Below are 6,689 nucleotides of genomic sequence, written 5' to 3'. Positions count from 1 at the left end.
AGAGTAACGTGAGATGCGTGAATGCCTTTTTCCCAGAAAAAGCACGTCTCTGCTCATTTGCACAGGTGCCTAATAGCTCAGGGAGAGAGTCAGGGGCAGGGGTGCGGCTGGACACAGCGACCCCTGCTTTCCCCTGCCCTGCTGTGCTGTGTGGCCTTGGCACTTTCCAGCACCTCTCTTCTCCTCTGTTTCCTCTTCGGGTCGCTGTTAGGCTTCCAGGACATAAAGTGCCTGAAGAGCTCAGCCCAGGCCTGGCTCACAGCAGGTGCTCAGTCCACAGGAATAATCATGAACTCAGGACCAATACGGCCCGAGGGAATAGTTGGGGGGCCTGCGCCTGCCGTGGCGGGGCGGGCGGAGGGCACAAAGTGAGAAGCCAGGCCCTCCCACCCGGGCACATTGCTCCTCAAGGTGCACAGAGGCCCGGGGTACCACGCAATACTCATCAGTTAATCGTGGGGACAGTTAGAAAGTCTCAGAACCCGAACCCCTCCAGTGGGCACGTGCGGCCTTTCCCTGCCCACCAGCGTTACAGGGTTTCAGGACTCGGCCAGTTTCGGGGATGGCCCCCTGCCTCTCCAGCACATGAACCAGTCCCGCAGTCACAGGGGGAGGACGGAGATGCTGGTGTAGGAAGAGCTTTGGGGACGCGGTGGTGGAGAGGGCTCTATTCCCTGCGGAGACACGGAGGGGCCACGAAGATGTGAGCTCGTCCTCCTACGCCCGGCAGCTGGGAGGACCCAAGGACCAAACCTGCCTCCCCCCCGAGTGCCGCCTCCAACCTCTGAGGAGCTGGTCTAGCCTGAGGAGTCTGGGCAGCCTTGGCCCAGCCTTGATGGGTGGCTCCTGAAAGGATGAGTGACCCAGAGCAGGAGGGCAGTGATGGGCCCCTTGCATGGTCCCCGCAGTGTCAGGTGCCTCATTGACCTGTCACAGCCCAGAGCAGGTCCAAGCTCGGGGCCCCCTTTCACGGATGAGGAAACAGCGGCCGGGGTAGGGGGGTCCTGAAGCATGGCTCCACATCTCCTCTGTTGCAAACTCAAGTCTTGGTGATTTTAAAGCTCCTCTTTATTTTCAACGTATCTATTTTTCACTGTGGTAAAGCACATAACGAAATTGAGTATTTGAACTATTTTTAGGTGCGGAGCATCTTTTCATGTGTGTTTTGGCCATTTGTATATCTTCTTGGGAGAAATGTCTGAGTCATTCTGCCCATTTTTGAATCAGCTGACTTGGTTTTTGGTTGAATTTTAGGAGTTCTGTGTATTTTCTGAATACTAATCTGTTACCAGATACATGATCAACAAATATCTTCTGTTTTTTTTTTTTATTGTGATACTGTTTTTTGGTGCTCATTTTTTTTTTATTCTTGTAAGTCCAATATGTCTATTTCTGCCTTTGTTGCTTATGCTTTTGAAGTCATAGCCAAGAAATCATTGCCAAGTCCAACGTCTTGAAGGTTTTGCCTTCTTTTTCTTCAAAAAGTTTTATAGTTTTAGGTCTTACATTTAGGTCTTTGATAAATTTTGAGTTAATTTTTGTGTATGGTGTGAGGTAAGGGTTGAACTTCATTCATTGGCATGTGGCTATCCAGGTTTCCCAGCACCATTTGTTGAAAAGAGTCTCCTTTTCCCCGTGGAATGGGCTTGGCACCCTTGTAAAAAATCATTTGGCTGTATACATGACGGCGTATTTCTAGGTTCTCCATTTTGTTCTGTTTTTGTACCTGTCTTTATGCCAGAGTATAAAGGTTTGATGAATGTAGCTTTATAGTAAAGTTCTGAAATCAGGGAGTGTGAGTCTCTCACCTTTGTTCTTTTCAAACATGGCTTTAGCTACTCAGGTTCTTTCGAGAATCTGTATGAACTTCAGGATGGGTTTCTCTATTTTTGCAAAAAAGGATTTTAATAAGGACTGAATTGAATTGGTGGATCGCTTTGGGTAGTGCTAAGTAATAAATCTCAACCAAGTACATTTGAAGATCTAACTGGATGTATTAAATGATTCATGAATTAGGTGGTGCTCTATGTAGCAAGGAGAGAGGTGCTCCCGGGAGTAGTACAAAATGGAAAGTTTTTATAGAAGGAGGGGAGGGGCAAAAAAGTCACTGGCAAAAGAAAAGGATTATTGCAGTTAAGGCCACTTTCTAGAAAGAAGAGCATGGCGTCTTATTGCAGATTACCTCCTTCTTCTATAGGGGGATGGAGAGGGCTCAAGGGGCAGACTCACTGGCATGGATTGAAAAATTCCTAGCTGAGTGTTTAAGGCAACATTTCTGGGGGAGGTTGAGACTGCAATTAGATTATGTATTAAGCACTGGTTTGGGAATTCTGTCTACATCACACCATTTTGGGCTTCGGGTTTCTTTTTCTTTAATAGTAGTATTGATGTAACTTATATTGTCTTTCAATCCACGAATGTGCTTTTATTTATTTTTATCTTCTCTGTCTTTCACTTCTTTGGTTAGGTTAATTCCTAAGTATTTTATTCTTTAATGCTTTTGTACATGGGACTGCTTTCATAATTTCTCTTTTGGGTTGTTCATGGTTTGGGTGTAGAAATGCAGCTGACTTGCGTATTGACTTCATATCCTGCACTGTGCTGAAGCTGTTCATCAGCTCTAACAGGTTTGTGTTTTTGTGTGTGGAATCCTTAGGGTTTCTACATATATTCTATCATCTGTGAACAGGGATAATTTTACTTCTTTCTTTCCAATTTGGATGCTCTTCTTTTTCTTGCCTAGTTGCTCCGGCTACCACTTCTAGTACCATGTTGAATAGAAGTGGTGAAGATGGGCACCCTTGTCTTGTTTCTGATCTTAGAGGAGTAGCTTTCAGTCTTTCACCATTGAGTAAATACCAGGTTTGTTATGGATTTTTCAATACATGGCTTTTATTACAGGGAGGCAGTTTCCTTTATTCTTACTTTACTGAGTTTTTTTTTTTTAATCATAAAAGGGGTGTTGAATTTTGTCAAACGCTATTTCTGCACCTGTTGAGATGATCCACTGGTTTTTCCTTGTGTTCTGTTGATGTAGCACATTACATTGGTCAATTTTCATGTGTTGAACCATTCTTGCATTCCAGGAATAAATCCCTCTTGGTCGTGGTGCATTGTTCTCTTAATATGCATCTCAATGTTTGCTAGTATTTTGTTGAGGAATTTTACATCCATATTTATCCAGGGATATTCATTTGTAGTTTTCTTGTGGTGACTTGGTTTCAGGGAAACGCTGCCCTCATAGAACGAGTTAGGAAGTGTTCCCTTCTCTTCAATTTTTGGGAGAAGCTTGAGGCTTAGCACTTGTTCATTAAATGTTTGGCAGAATTCACCAGTGAAGTCATTGGGTCTAGGCCTTCCCTTTGCCAGGAGACTTTTGAACACTGATTCAATTAAAGGTCTCTTCAAATTTTCTATTTTTGGATTTGGTTTTGGTAGGCTTTGTGTATTTTTTCCTTTCGGGTTTTTATTTAAATTCCAGTTAACATACAGTGTAATATTAATTTCAGGTGCAGAATTTAGTGACTCAAGGTTTTGTATTTCTAAGAATTTGTCCATTTCCCGTAGGTTATTCAACTTACAGCAAGCAGTTGTTCACAGAGAGCTCGTAATCCTTTTTGTTTCAGAGGAATCAGTAAAAATGTCCCCATTTTAATTTATGAATTTAATGAGTCTTTTTTTCTTTTTTTAGTCCAACTAAAAGCTGGTCAATTTTCTTGATCTTTTCAAAGAACCAACTTTTGGTTTCATTAATTTTCTCTCTTTTCTGTTTATTTCTGCTCTAATCTGTATTTTCTTCTTCCTGCTCACTTTGGGTTCAGTTTGTTCTTTTTCTAGTTCCTTAAGGTGTGAAGTTAGGTGGTTGATTTTAGATCTTATTTTTCAACATAAGCATTAATAGCTCTGCATTTCTTAGCACTGGTTTCACTGGATCCTATAAGTTTCAGTATTTTGTATTTTCATTTTCATTCATCCTGAAATATTTTCTAATATCCCTTGGGATTTCTTCTTTGATCCATTGGTTGTTTGAGTGTCTTAATTCCCACAAATAGGTGAATTTTTTCAGTTTTCCTTCTGTTAATGATTTCCAACTTCATTTTTCTGTGGTTGGAGAAGATGTTTTGTATGATACCAGTATTTTTAAATATGAGACTGGTTTTGTGGCCTAACATACAGTGTGTCCTGGAAAAGGTCCTTTGTGCACTTGAGAACTGTGTGTACATGGTCCCTGGGTAGAGTGTTCTGTGCATGTGCTAGATATAGTTGGTTTATTGTGTTTACATTCCCTTTGCTTCTATGTGGTGGCTCTATACATTACCAGGAAGGGTTGTGGAGGTTTCCAGCTATAATTGTAGAACTGTCTTTTTCTCCCTTAATTCTTAGTTTTTACTTCCTAGAATTTGGTGATCCATCATTAAGTGTGCATTTATTTATATTTATAACTTCTTGTTGTCTCGAGCTTTGTATTATATAACTGTCTCATGTGACCTTTTTTTTTTTAATTTAAAGTCTAATCTTATATTAGTATAGCTGCTCCTCTCTTTTGGTTACTATTGACGTGGAATATCTTTTCCCATGCTTTCACTGTCTTTGTCTTTGGATCTAAAGTGAGTTCCCATAGACAGCATTATAGTTGGATCATGTGTTTTTATCCATTCTGCCAATCTGTCCTAACCAGAGAGTTTAATCCATTTACATTTAAAGTAGTTACTGATAAGGAGGGACTTGTGTCATTTTGCTGTTTGTTTTCAGTATGCCTTAACAGCCTTCTGCTTCCCATTTCTTGCTTTCCTTGTCTTTTGTGTTCATTTTTTTTTTTTTTTTGGTAGTGAAATGTTGAAATTCCTTTGTCACTTCTTTTTGTGTATATAGTGATCTTCTTTGTTGTTACTGTGGGGGTTACACAGAACATCCTAAACCTAGAGCACTCAAATGTGTTTTTATCCAGCTCCCCTTCAATAACCTACAAAATGCTACAGCTCTGTCCCTACCCCTTTCAGTGGCTCTTACAAAATTATATCTTTATGCATTGTGTGCCCCCAAACATAAACTAATAATTCTTTCAAATGCATTAGTCTCAAATTAATGGAAAACAAAGTGTGGAGTCACAAAGAAAAGTTACAGTAATACTGGCTTGTTGGTTGGGCTTGACTAGGGGTGTGTTTTTTGCGAAGCAAGTGGAAAGATGGGCAAGAGAATGTAAGTCTGGAAGGGAAGGATGATTGTTGTGCCCATGAAACCAATGCTGGGAAGGAGGAGGCTTGGCAAGAAAGTGAGGAGGACAGGGTTTTAAAAAAGACAGGTTGCAGGTCTTAAAGTATTTGAAGAATTGTTGCGGTGGGGATATGGGAGTAACACAATGGCAGGACATCTGAGTAGAGAACCTAAAGTCAAGACTCCAGAGGTGGCCGGGGCAGGGCTGCTGTGTGGGTCTGGAAGAGGCGCCAAGTGGCCAAGAGGAAAAGCCTTTGGGGAGAGAGAAGCTGAGGAGTGAGATGCGGGGCATCAGCTGGGATGTAAATGACCAGGGAGTGAGGAGAAGCCCCACGGAGGTCAGAGAGGGGGCCAGCCTGCGTGTAGAGGCTGTTACCAGTAGCAGGCCTGAGGGCCACAGGGACTGATGCTTTTGAGGAGACAAAGTGGTTTGAAATAGGGAAACTGAGAATGAGCCTCCGCTTGGGACAGCTCGAGGGAATACTGTTGGGGGGTGAGCTGTGCTTGGAGGCGGCCAAGAAGCTGAGCCCTCCCAGAGGAGAGGTTGCACGTGTCAGGGTGTGTTCAGTACACACACGGACATGAGGCAGGGGCGGCTGGGACATTCTGGAGCATGGCCAAGACAATCCCGGCTGTGGGCTTGATGTGGACAGTCCCCCCCAGTTTCTCCTCCACCTTGGGCTGGGGGAGCCGGGGCCAACACGGAGCCCGAGCTTAGTTTTCTTATCTGTTCAAATACACAGGAAGGTGCATGCTTCACGGGGCAGGAGTGAGGGCTGGAGGGTGGGGGCATAGGGTTGAGAACGCTGGAGGCCACAGCATGCGGGGCGAGTGCTGTCCACACACACGCCCTTAACCTTCCCCCCCCCCCCATGTCATCAGGCTGGAGGGCACCCTCCTTGGAGCCCTGGTCAGATCCCCAGAGCCGATGGTAGGAGTTTCACAGAATGACCTCACGCCTGGGCTCTCCTTAACCCAAGATTCCTTTTCTCCTCCGTTCCCTTAAGTAGGTCACCCAGGCCAAGTCCCTGGCTGTGTGGTGTGGGTTTTCAAGGCAACGTCACTTGGGAGGGGCGGGGAAGGACAGTGTGGCATTTCTTTCTCATCCTCCAGCTAAAGCTTAAATGCCACTTCTGCCGAAAGCACCCCTTGGCCTCACCCAGTGGTTCTCAACCGGGGGCTCTCACTCAGGCGGTACGTGGCCAAGTCTGGAGACCTTTCTGGTGGTCACAGCTGCATGGTGCTACAGGCATCCCGTAGGTCGGGACCAGGTACACTGTCAACATCCTACGAGTGCTCCCCCCGCCCCAGCACCGTGTACCCACTGCCCAGTGTGGGCACAGCCACAGGGGAGATACCCTGGCCTCGGTGGTTCAAACCAGGTCCTGGCCCCATTCTAGGCTCCCCAAGCCCGGCTTATTCCTTCGTGGCACCTAACGTGGGCCGTAATTTCGGTGGTGGCTGACTTCACAAAT

Source organism: Eumetopias jubatus, unplaced genomic scaffold (assembly GCF_037043125.1).
Source record: "Eumetopias jubatus isolate StellerSeaLion01/CBP00866 unplaced genomic scaffold, mEumJub1_p1.0 scaffold_12, whole genome shotgun sequence".
Taxonomy (NCBI): Eukaryota; Metazoa; Chordata; class Mammalia; order Carnivora; family Otariidae; genus Eumetopias; species Eumetopias jubatus.
This window is presented reverse-complemented; position numbering follows the sequence as displayed.